We start from the raw sequence: 13,086 nt of genomic DNA on the forward strand, positions 1-13,086 counted from the left end.
AACTTTTTGGGGAAGGTCTTTCAGACCTCGTTTCCACAGCTACTGCTGGGAAATCGACTTTTTTGCCACAGGCTACCCCACAGCAAAAGAAAGCACCGTATTATCAGATACAGTCCTTTCGGCCCCAGAAAAATAAGCGGGCTAGAGGCTCATCCTTTCTGCCGAGGGGCAGAGGAAGGGGGAAAAAGCTGCAGCGCACAGCTAGTTCCCAGGAGCAGAAGTCCTCCCCTGCGTCCGGTAAGTCCACAGCATGACGCTGGGGCTGCCCAGGCGGAATCGGGAACGGTGGGGGCGCGTCTCAGGTTTTTCAGCACACAGTGGGCTCTCTCACAAGTGGATCCCTGGGTCCTTCAAGTAGTATCTCAGGGGTACAGGCTGGAATTCGAGACGTCTCCCCCCCGCCGTTTCCTAAAATCTGCCTTGCCGGCAACTCCCTCTGCCAGGGAGGCAGTGTTGGTGGCTATTCAAAAACTGTATTCACAGAAAGTGATCGCCAAGGTACCCCTCCTTCAACAAGGAAAGGGTTACTACTCCACAATGTTTGTGGTACCGAAACCGGACGGTTCGGTGAGACCCATCTTAAATTTAAAAGCCTTGAACACTTATATCAAAAGGTTCAAGTTCAAGATGGAATCGCTCAGGGCGGTTATTGCGAGCCTGGAGGAGGGGGATTACATGGTATCCCTGGACATCAAGGATGCGTACCTGCATGTCCCCATTTACCCTCCGCACCAGGAGTACCTCAGATTTGTGGTACAGGACTGTCACTATCAGTTCCAGACTCTGCCGTTTGGATTATCCACGGCACCGAGGGTCTTTACCAAGGTAATGGCCGAAATGATGATACTCCTTCGCAAGAAGGGAGTTTTAATTATCCCGTACTTGGACGATCTCCTGATAAAGGCGAGGTCCAAAGAACAGTTGATAGGGGGGGTGGCACTTTCTCAGGAAGTGCTACAACAGCACGGCTGGATTCTAAACATTCCAAAGTCACAGCTGGTCCCGACGACACGTCTTCTGTTCCTGGGAATGATTCTGGACACAGACCAGAAAAGAGTGTTTCTTCCACTGGAAAAAGCCGAGGAATTGTCATCTCTGGTCAGAGACATCCTAAAACCAGGAAAAGTGTCGGTACATCAATGCACACGAGTCCTGGGAAAAATGGTAGCTTCGTACGAAGCAATTCCATTCGGAAGGTTCCACGCAAGGACGTTCCAGTGGGACCTGTTGGACAAATGGTCCGGGTCCCATTTCCAGATGCAACAGCGGATAACTCTATCGGCCAGAACCAGGGTGTCGCTGCTGTGGTGGCTGCAGAGGGCTCATCTACTAGAGGGCCGCAGATTCGGAATACAGGACTGGGTCCTGGTGACCACGGATGCCAGCCTTCGGGGCTGGGGGGCAGTCACAAAGGGAAGAAATTTCCAGGGACTGTGGTCAAATCAGGAGATTTCTCTTCACATAAATATCCTGGAGCTAAGGGCCATTTACAATGCCCTAAGCCAGGCAAGACCCCTGCTTCAAAACCAGCCGGTACTAATCCAGTCAGACAACATCACGGCGGTCGCCCATGTAAACAGACAGGGCGGCATGAGAAGCAGGATGGCGATGGCAGAAGCCACAAGGATTCTTAGATGGGCAGAGAATCATGTGTTAGCACTGACGGCAGTGTTCATTCCGGGAGTGGACAACTGGGAAGCAGACTTCCTCAGCAGGCACGACCTCCACCCGGGAGAATGGGGACTTCATCCAGAAGTTTTCCAAATGCTGGTCAACCGGTGGGAAAAAACACAGGTAGACATGATGGCGTCCCGCCTCAACAAGAAGTTGAAAAGATATTGCGCCCGGTCAAGAGACCCTCAGGCGATAGCGGTGGACGCTCTAGTGACACCATGGGTGTACCAGGCGGTTTATGTGTTTCCTCCTCTACCTCTCATACCCAAGGTACTGAGAATAATAAGAAGGCGAGGAGTGAAAACCATACTCGTGGTTCCGGATTGGCCAAGAAGAGCTTGGTACCCGGAACTTCAAGAGATGCTTACAGAGGACCCTTGGCCTCTGCCGCTCAGACAAGACCTGCTGCAGCAGGGACCCTGTCTGTTCCAAGGCTTACCGCGGCTGCGTTTGACGGCATGGCGGTTGAACACCGGATCCTGAAGGAAAAGGGTATTCCGGAGGAAGTCATCCCTACCCTGATCAAAGCCAGGAAGGATGTCACCGCAAAACATTATCACCGCATTTGGCGAAAATATGTTGCTTGGTGTGAGGCCATGAAGGCCCCGACGGAGGAATTTCAACTGGGTCGATTCCTGCACTTCCTGCAAGCAGGGGTGACGTTGGGCCTCAAATTGGGGTCCATAAAGGTCCAGATTTCGGCTCTGTCGATTTTCTTCCAAAAAGAACTGGCTTCACTGCCCGAAGTTCAGACTTTTCTCAAAGGAGTTCTGCATATTCAGCCTCCTTTTGTGCCCCCAGTGGCACCTTGGGATCTCAATGTGGTTTTGGCATTCCTGAAATCACATTGGTTCGAACCACTTAAGACTGTGGATTTAAAATATCTCACGTGGAAAGTGGTCATGCTGTTGGCCTTGGCGTCGGCCAGGCGGCTTTCAGAATTGGCGGCTTTGTCTTGTAAAAGCCCTTATCTGATTTTCCATATGGATAGGGCAAAATTGAGGACTCGTCCTCAGTTTCTCCCAAAGGTGGTCTCAGCTTTTCACTTGAACCAACCTATTGTGGTGCCTGCGGCTACTAGGGACTTAGAGGATTCCAAGTTGCTGGACGTAGTCAGGGCCCTAAAAATTTATATTTCCAGAAAGACTGACTCGCTGTTTATCCTGTATGCACCCGCCAAGCTGGGTGCTCCTGCTTCTAAGCAGTCTATTGCGCGCTGGATTTGTAGCACTATTCAGCTGGCGCATTCTGCGGTAGGCTTACCGCAGCCTAAATCTGTAAAAGCCCATTCCACACGGAAGGTGGGCTCATCTTGGGCGGCTGCCCGAGGGGTCTCGGCTTTACAACTTTGCCGAGCTGCTACTTGGTCAGGGGCAAACACGTTTGCAAAATTCTACAAATTTGATACCCTGGCTGAGGAGGACCTTGAGTTCTCTCATTCGGTGCTGCAGAGTCATCCGCGCACTCCCGCCCGTTTGGGAGCTTTGGTATAATCCCCATGGTCCTTACGGAGTCCCCAGCATCCACTAGGACGTCAGAGAAAATAAGAATTTACTCACCGGTAATTCTATTTCTCGTAGTCCGTAGTGGAATCCCAAAAGGGGCCAGGACATGACGCCGTATCCCGACCGTCGAGACAGTGGGGTGGGTAAGTATTACACTGGGGATAGAGGGGGGGGGGGGGGGGTAGGTTTAGTTGACTTCCAGTGGACTTAGAGTTAGGGTGGGGGGGTTTGGTTCGGGGAGAGGGGGGTTAGGCACCACCATGAAGGGGGGGAGTTAGGCTCGGGGGGAGACTGTTTAGGGTGTGTGGGGAGGGTGAGTTAGGTTTAGGTGCCACCCAGGGGAAGGGGGGGTTAGGGATAGGCTGTGGTGGTGGTGGGGGGTTAGGGTTATGCACCTAAAAGGGAGTGTTATGTAGGGTAGGGGGAGGGTTAAACCAGGACTATTCAAGTAATTGATACTCTAAACCGCCGGTTTATACATGTACATATATAGTATAGCTGTATTCACAAACTGTAAAAAATAAATATACATGCTCACATCTGCCTTCCTGACACTTCCACGCTTGCCGAGATCCTGCAACTCTGCCGCTGATGGTGACTGCCTCCATCCGCCGCTTCCATCATTGCCGATGTCTTGACACCTGCAGCTCCGCCGCTGATGCTGACTGCCTCCGCCCGCCGCTTCCACTATTGCCAACCGCCGCTGACGGGGACTCCCTCCCTTGCCAGTGCTGACTGCTGCTTCCGAGTGGCCGCCGCTGCTGAGTGCCTGCAGCTCCCTGCCTCGGTCATCTGCTGTGCTTTGTAAAGCACAGCGAGCTCTAATGAGCTGAGCTCTCAATAAGTGGAGCAGCAGACGGCAGTGTGTAAAGGGCAGACCTGCCTCTGTTCACAAAAAATAAAATAAACTTGGGCTATCGGGGGGTTTCTGGGTACTCAGAACCCCCCCCCCCCCCCCCCCCCCCCCTGCGTGTGCCATTGCAAAATGGTCAGCAAACCTAATTGATGGGTTAGATTCCTTATCTAGGGGGGATGTTGTCTTACTCCTACAGCATATACAGAACTCTGCGAACTATATGGTGGAAGCCATAAAGGAAATAGGCGTGCTTAACGCACGCACCACTGCTATGGCAGTGTCGGCACGCAGAGGCTTGTGGCTACGCCAGTTGACTACCGACGCGAATTCCAGGAAAGGTGTGGAAGGCCTACCATTCACAGGAGAGGCCTTGTTCGGAGATGAATTAGACAAATGGATCTCCACAGCTACTGTGGGTAAGTCTACGTATCTTCCTTCCGCAGCCCCCCCCCCCAACCAAGAAGACTTATTCAGCTTCTAAGTCAAAGTCCTTTCGGACGGCCAAGTTCAAGGGCAAATCCAGAGGTGCTTCTACGTCCTCCAGCGGCACAAGAGGTTAACCACGCAAACCAGCAACAGCTGGTGCTCAGGAACAGAGCTCAGGCCCTGCTTCCTTAAAAACTTTAGCATGATGGTGGACCGCAATGCCTGGAAGGCTGTCAGGTGCGAGTTCCCCTACAATTCTTCAGTCAAATCTGGTCAAATTAGTTCAGGATCCCTGGGTCATAAATCTTATTTCTCAGGTCTACAGACTGGAGTTCCAAGAGCTCCCACCTCACATATTCTTCAAATCAGGCTTGCCAGTTTCACAAGAGGCAAGTATAACTTTACAACATTCCATCCAAAGATTGGTACAGACTCAAGTCATTGTTCCAGTTCTACCTCCTCAGCTAAACAAGGGGTACTATTCCAACTTGTTTGTAGTACCGAAACCGGACGGTTCGGTAAGACCAATTTTGAACCTCAAGTCGTTGAACCCGTACTTACGAGTGTTCAAATTCAAGATGGAGTCTCTGAGAGCTGTGATCTCAGGTCTGGAGGAGGGGGGATTTCTAGTGTCTCTGGATATCAAGGATGTGTACCTTCACATTCCGATCTGGCCGCCTCATCAGGCTTACCTACGGTTTGCATTGCAGGACTGTCACTACCAGTTCCAGGCCCTGCCGTTTAGTCTCTCCACGGCACCGAGGGTGTTCACCAAGGTGATGGCAGAGATGATGTTTCTACTCCACAAACAGGGAATGAACATAATTCCGTACCTGGACGATTTCCTGATAAAAGCACCATCCAGGGAAAGGTTGCGGGGGTAGTCGCGACGGGGAGGGGGGTTGACCGGGCGGCGGCGACGGTAGTGGCGATGTCGGTGGGGGTGGTGCATGCGCAGCAGGACATCGGGTTGTTTTTTACGAAAAATACCCGATGATGCTGTGAAGAGGCATCGCAGGGACAGAGCTTGACCGCAAGCTCTGTTCCTGCATGCGATAATTGATACATCCCTGCGATGTAATCAATTATCGCAGTGCGAGTTGGGGCAATTTTATCACCTGTCATCCGCATCCTGGATGCGGATGGTGATAACTAGGCACCCTAGTCTTTCCCTTAGATCCACACATGCAGTTTCCCAGTAGTGATTTTTACATACAGAGTACCAACAAATGTACACAGCGTACCATATTAATTGCCAACATTTTAAATATAATTTGCATGGCCACTTTGCTGCAGGGTGAAAGCATTTCAGCACATTACAGTATGTACATCTCATTCCCAGAGGGGGAGATGTTCACTGCCTATGGTTCTAATAGCATATATGGCTCATTAATGAATAATCATCTTCAGTAAATATCAGCTTAGTCTAGAACAGTGGTTCACAAGCATCTCCATCCAACAGGTCAGGTCATGTTTTTTCAGGATTTCTGTCTGGAAGCAAGTTGCATAATCACTGACCCAGCAAGCTAGATACATTCACCTTTGCAAATAAATCCTGAAAATTTGACCTGTTTGGGGTATTTGAGGACTGTGATTGAGATCCACTAATCTAGAAAGAGCAAATATGAGAAGTGCAGTCACTGTGGAAAATTACAGAACAAGTAATGTTTGTTACAGTAGTATATAGAAATCATTCTCATGTTAGGGGAATCTTGCATGTAATAATGTACATACAGCAGGTGTCTTATTGCCACTTTCCCAGCCCAGATTCCCCTGGTACAGTGACTGCGCTGTGTACACAGTTGGGCTCTGGCAATATGCTGCCAGGGAGGCTGTAGGGGAGGGCGTTGTCCGCTAGATGGCGCCAGACTTTTCCCGTCTGGCATGTTGCTGCTCAGCTCATCTCGCTGCTGCCATCACTGGAGTCTCCCTGTGTGATTATAGTAACGCTGTGGATTGTGGGCAGGAGATATCATCGCCGCCCTCTCTGTCACCCACACTCCGGGAACCCTTGGGAGACATTCTCGAGTCACCCGCCCAGCAGCAGCGCGCCGGGGACAGCCGCCTCCTCCAAGCGTCTGCCCGCTGGGCAGCACAGAACTGGCATCACTGCAGCCGATTCACGGGACCTGCTCCTCCTTGCACAAGTGAGTACATAAGCACGGCTGGCAGTGGCCACGGATGGTGTGATCAGGTTGCAGGGACTGTGTGCGGGCTGGGGAGGCTGGCAGTGCTCCTGGGGTCAGGCTGGGAAGGCTGTCAGTGTGCTTGTGATCAGGCTGGGGAGGCTGGCAGTGCTACAGGGTGCAAACTGGGGAGGCTGGCAGTGCTCCCATGTGCAGGCTGGGGAGGCTGGCTGTACCCCCAGGTGCAGGCTGGGGAGGCTGTCAGTGCTCCCAGGTGCAAACTGGGAAGGCTGACACTACTCCCAGGTGAAAACTGGGAAGGCTGGCAGTACTACTGCGTGGAAGTTGGGGAGGCTGGCAGTTCTCCCGGGAGCATTCTCTGGAGGCTGGCAGTTCTCCCGGGAGCATTCTCTGGAGGCTGGCAGTTCTCCCGGGAGCATTCTCTGGAGGCTGGCAGTACTCCCGGGTGCATTCTCTGGAGGCTGGCAGTGCTACTGGGGCAGTTTGGGGAGGCTGGCAGTACTCCTGCCTGGAAGTTGGGGAGGCTGGCAGTTCACCCGGGAGCATTCTCTGGAGGCTGGCAGCTCTCCATGGTGCATTCTCTGGAGGCTGGCAGTGCTACAAGGTGCAAACTAGGGAGGCTGTCAGTACTCCTGGGTGCAGTTTGGGGAGGATGGCAGTGCTGCTGCATGGAAGTTGGGGAGGCTGCCAGTTCTCCTGGGAGCATTCTCTGGAGGCTGGTAGTCAGAGCCAGCCATAACCAATATGATGCCCTAGAAAAGATTTTGGCTGGTCCCCCCTAGCACCACCGCTAGTTCCACCTCTGACACTGAACCCCTTTCCAAGCACCATCACTCGCCCATAGCAATCCTAATTTTGGTGCTCCTACCCCCTATATTGTACATAGAAACAGTGCGAACATTCAGCGTGATGCCCAAAAAGGGGCGTGTTCTTACTGGGAAGGGGCATGGCCACACATTAGTACCCCCAATTCAAATTACACCACACAGTAGTGCAACTTTATTAACATTATATCATGCGATAGTGTCGCTTATTCACGTTACATCACACAGTAGTACCATTTTACCTTATATACTTTACTCTTCACAGTAGTGCCCCTTATTCATATTACATCACACTGAATTGCTCCTTATTCACATTACACCGCACCATATTGCTCTTTATTCACATTAGACCACACAGTAGTGCCCTTTCTATATGTTACGCCACACAGTAGAGCACATTATACACATACTGCCACAAGTAGTGTAAGTAATGCCTTTATACACATAATACCACACAGTAATGCCCTTTACACATATGACACACATTATTAATGTCCTTATAAACATAATGCGCCTTACACATTATGCCAACCTTTATTAATGCCCTTATACACATAATGTCCCTTACATATATGCTGTACATTATTAATGCCCTTATACATATAATGATACACATAATGTCATTTACACATATGCCACACATTATTAATGTCCTTGTAAACATAATGCGCCTTACACATTATGCCAGCCTTTATTAATGCCCTTATACACATAATGTCCCTTACATATATGCCGCACATTATTACATTATTAATACCCTTATACATATAATGATACACATAATGTCCCTTACAAATATGCCGCACATTATTAATGTCCTTATAAACATAATGCATCTTACACATTATGCCAGCCTTTATTAATGGCCTTATACACATACAGTAATGTCCCTTATGTCGCACATTATTAATGCTCTTATACACGTAATGACACACATAATGTCCCTTACACATAAATAGACATAATGACACACATAGGGGTATATGCAATTGCGGACGAATTGCCGCAAATGTCGAAAAACGGGGCATTTTCGACACAAATAAAAAAAAAATCGACAATGCAATACAGTACTTTTCGACAAAAAAAACGTCCGTTTCAGATTCGACTTTTTGAAATTCGCCAGTTGTCAAATTCGACATGTCTGCAATGGTAAAAATGCGGCTTTTCGACAAAAGTATATTCAATTGAAGAATGTCTATTCGACAACAGCGCTTTTCGACAGTCATTTCGTCAATTTCAGTCCGCCTCATTTTGGTGGCGGAATCTAATAAAAATTTTTAGAAACATGTTTTTTTTCGTGTTTTTTGTTGTTGCTAATAGCATATCTATTTATATTAGAAGGGATTATCTACATGGTTTGTCTATTAGGAGCCACAAGTATTATTTATATATTTTTTAAAAGAATATATATTTTTTTTTTTACTGACTAAAATAATATGGAGAGATCAGAGCATGTTTTTCAGTGGGAATGGGTTAAAAATCAAGAAAAAAAATGCGTGGGGTCCCCCCTCCTAAGCATAACTAGCCTCGGGCTCTCTGAGCCGGTCCTGGTTGTAAAAATACGGGGGTAAAATTGACAGGGGATCCCCCGTATTTTTACAACCAGCACCGGGCTCTGCGTCCGGTCCTGATGCAAAAAATACGGGGGACAAAAGACGTTGGGGTCCCCTGTATTTTCAACACCAGCACCGGGCTCCACTAGCTGGAGAGATAATGTCACAGCCGGGGGACACTTTTATACCGGTCCCTGCGGCCGTGGCATTAAATCCCCAACTAGTCACCCCTGGCCAGGGTACCCTGGAGGAGTGGGGACCCCTTAAATCAAGGGGTCCCCCCTCCAGCCACCCAAGGGCCAGGGGTGAAGCCCGAGGCTACCCCCCCCCCCCCCTCCCCCATCCAAGGGCTCCGGATGGGGGGCTGATAGCCTTGTGTCAAATAAAAGAATATTGTTTTTTGTAGCAGAACTACAAGTCCCAGCAAGCCTCCCCGCAAGCTGGTACTTGGAGAACCACAATTACCAGCATGCGGGGGGGAAACGGGCCCGCTGGTACCTGTAGTTCTACTGCAAAAAAATACCCAAATAAAAACAGTACACGCACACCGTGAAAGTAAAACTTTATTACATACATGCATGCCGACACACACATACTTACCTATGTTGACACGCCGACTCGGTCCACTTCTCCAAGTAGAATTCACGGGGTACCTGAAAATAAAATGATACTCACCATAATCCAGTGTAGATCTGTCCTCTTCTTTTTTGGAATCCACGTACTTGGCAAAAAAATAAAACGCAAAACCCGGACCACGCACTGAAAGGGGTCCCATGTTTACACATGGGACCCCTTTCCCCGAATACCAGGACCCCCGTGACTCCTGTCACAGAGGGTCTCTTCAGCCAATCAGGGAGCGCCACGTCGTGGCACTCTCCTGATTGGCTGTGCGCGTCTGAGCTGTCAGACAGCGCATAGCACTATGCCGCTCCATTATCTTCAATGGTGGGAACTTTGCAGTCAGCGGTGAGGTTAAACATGGGACCCCTTTCAGTGCGTGGTCCGGGTAATGCGGTTTGTTTTTTTGCCAAGTACGTGGATTATAAGGAGAAGAGGACAGATGCTACACTGGATTTTGGTGAGTATAATTTTATTTTCAGGTACCCCGTGGATTCTACATGGAGAAGTGGACAGAGTCGGCGTGTGAACATAGGTAAGTATGTGTGTGTCGGCATGCATGTATGTAATAAAGTTTTACTTTCACAGTGTGCGTGTACTGTTTTTATTTGGGTATTTTTATTGCAGTAGAACTACAGGTACCAGTGGGCCCGTTTCCCCCCCGCATGCTGGTACTTGTGGTTCTCCAAGTGCCAGCTTGCGGGGGAGGCTTGCTGGGACTTGTAGTTCTGCTACAAAAAAACTATTCTTTTATTTGACACAAGGCTATCAGCCCCCCCATCCGCAGCCCTTGGATGGGGGGGGACAGCCTCGGGCTTCACACCTGGCCCTTGGGTGGCTGGAGAGGGGGGGACCCCTTGATTTAAGGGGTCCCTACTCCTCCAGGGTACCCCGGCCAGGGTGACTAGTTAGTGATTTAATGCCAGGGCCGCAGGGACCGGTATAAAAGTGTCCCCCGGCTGTGGCATTATCTCTCTGACTAGTGGAGCCCGGTGCTGGTGTTAAAAATACGGGGGACTCCTACGCTTTCCCCCCCCGTATTTTTAGCACCAGGACCGGACGCAGAGCCCGGTGCTGGTTGTAAAAATACAGGGGATCCCCTGTCAATTTTTTTCTCATAATTTTACAACCAGGACCGGCTCAAAGAGCCCGAGGCTGGTTATGCTTAGGAGGGGGGACCCCTCGCAATTTTTTTCTGGGTTTTTTAAACACTTTTGTGCCGTCCAAAAAGTCGAATCCAGGACGCACACTATCAGTCAATTGGTCCGTTTTTCAACAGCGGGACTGTCGAATCCGTTTTTTATTGAATATGTCTAATTCGGGTCCCGGCGGCAGGGTGTCTGACTGTCGAATTAAAAAACGGTCGAATTCGACCGCAATTGCATATACCCTATAATGTCCCTTACACATATGCCACACATTATTAATGCCCTTATACACATAATGACGCACATAGTGTCCCTTAAACATACGTCGCACATTATTAATGCCCTTATACACATAATGACACACATAGTGTCCCTTACACATATGCCAAACACTGTTAAAGCAGTTATGCACATAATGACGCACATAATGCCCCTTACACATATGCCGAACACTATTGCACAACCAACCTGCACAAAGCACTCACACGGCTGCTAACGCTGTGACCTCTGCCTGGATAGAGATGTGTCCTCATACATCTTGCCTTAATACGCCATGCAGCAGGAGATGCCTGGCGTGAGTCAGCTGGCAGCTCTGCTAACTTTGAACGCCTTTTTTGCCGTAAATGCTTGTTTTTGCATTGCTATGTGACTAGGACACACAGGCAGCTTCTGCTGATTACAATGATATGCAGCATGCCTACATTCTGTGTGCGACTGTGGCTGTATCTGCATACGATTTGCTACGTTACAGTTATTTCCAGGAATACACTGTAATGTAGCATTTCGTATGCAGATACAGCCGCAGTCGCACACAGAATATAGGCATGCTGCATATCATTTTAATCAGCAGAAGGTTCTTGTGCCCCTAGGCATTTGTCTAGTTCACCTATGCCTAGGGCCGGCTCTGCTGGCAGTGCTGCTGGGTGCAGGCTGTATTGGCTGGCAGTTCTCCTGGGTGCAGGTTGGGGAGGGTGACAGTGCTCATGCGTGCAGGCTGGCAGTGCTGGAGGTGCTACTGGTTGCAGGCTCCTTGGATCAGGCTGGGGAGGAGGGTAGTGCTTCTTGGAATAGGCTGGGGAGGTTGGTAGTGCTCATGGGTGCAGGCTGGCAGTGCTTTTGGGTGCATGGCAATGCTCCTTGAATCTGTCTGGCAGTGCTCCTAGGATCAGGATTGGGGCAGATGGCAGTGCTCCTAACATCAGACTTTGGGAGGCTGGCAGTGCTCCCTGGATCAGGCTTGGAGAGGCTGGCAGTGCTCCTGTGATCAGGCTTGGGGAGGCTGGCAGTGCTCTTGTGATCAGGCTTGGGGAGGCTGGCAGTGCTCCTGTGATCAGGCTTGGGGAGGCTGGCAGTGCTCCTGTGATCAGGCTTGGGGAGGCTGGCAGTGCTCCTGTGATCAGGCTTGGGGAGGCTGGCAGTGCTCCTGTGATCAGGCTTGGGGAGGCTGGCAGTGCTCTTGTGATCAGGCTTGGGGAGGCTGGCAGTGCTTATGCGATTAGGCTTGGGGAGGCTGGCAGTGCTCCTGTGATCAGGCTTGGGGAGGCTGGCAGTGCTCTTGTGATCAGGCTTGGGGAGGCAGTGCTCTTGTGATCAGGCTTGGGGAGGCTGGCAGTGCTTATGCGATTAGGCTTGGTGAGGTTGTCAGTGCTCATCTGATTAGGCTTGTGGTGGCTGGCAGTGCTCCTGTGATCAGGCTTGGGGAGGCTGGCAGTGCTCCTGTGATCAGGCTTGGGGAGGCTGGCAGTGCTCCTGTGATCAGGCTTGGGGAGGCTGGCAGTGCTCCTGTGATCAGGCTTTGGGAGGCTGGCAGTGCTCATGCGATTAGGCTTGGTGAGGCTGGCAGTGCTCATCTGATTAGGCTTGGGGAGGCTGGCAGTGCTCCTGGGATCAGGCTTGGGGAGGCTGGCAGTGCTCCTGGGATCAGGCTTGGGGAGGCTGGCAGTGCTCCTGGGATCAGGCTTGGGGAGGCTGGCAGTGCTCCTGGGATCAGGCAGGGGAAGCTGTCAGTGCTGCTGCGTTAATGCTGGAGAAGCTGGCAGTGCTTATGGGTGCATTCTGGGGAGTCAGTCAGTACCCCTGGGTGCAAGCTGGAGGGGCCTGCAGTGCTCTTGGGTGCAAGCTGGAGAGGCTGGCAGTGCTCCTCCGATCAGACTGGGGAAGCTGGCGTTGCTGCTGTGTTCATGCTTGGAGAGTCTGACAGTGCTCCTTGGACAAGATATTTTTATGCTTTCAAAATATTTAGACCTAAGAAATGACTTGGAGTAACTTCTTCAGCATTTATTGTGAAATGCAAATGATTCACCATAGTGATACAACTGCTGTTACTATGTGTTTT

General features: G+C 50.4%; 1 protein-coding gene across 2 annotated transcripts in view; it reads left to right on the top strand.

Moving 5' to 3' along the window:
* The first annotated feature begins 6,377 nt into the window (after positions 1-6,377).
* SGMS1 (sphingomyelin synthase 1) overlaps positions 6,378-13,086 on the top strand; it is a 622,085-nt gene continuing 615,376 nt past the window's right edge. For both annotated transcript variants that reach the window (XM_063961726.1, XM_063961727.1), the window contains exon 1: positions 6,378-6,608. The gene's annotated coding sequence lies outside the window, so the exon portion shown is untranslated. The remainder of the gene's footprint in view (positions 6,609-13,086) is intronic.

Source organism: Pseudophryne corroboree, chromosome 3 (genome assembly GCF_028390025.1).
Source record: "Pseudophryne corroboree isolate aPseCor3 chromosome 3, aPseCor3.hap2, whole genome shotgun sequence".
NCBI lineage: Eukaryota > Metazoa > Chordata > Amphibia > Anura > Myobatrachidae > Pseudophryne > Pseudophryne corroboree.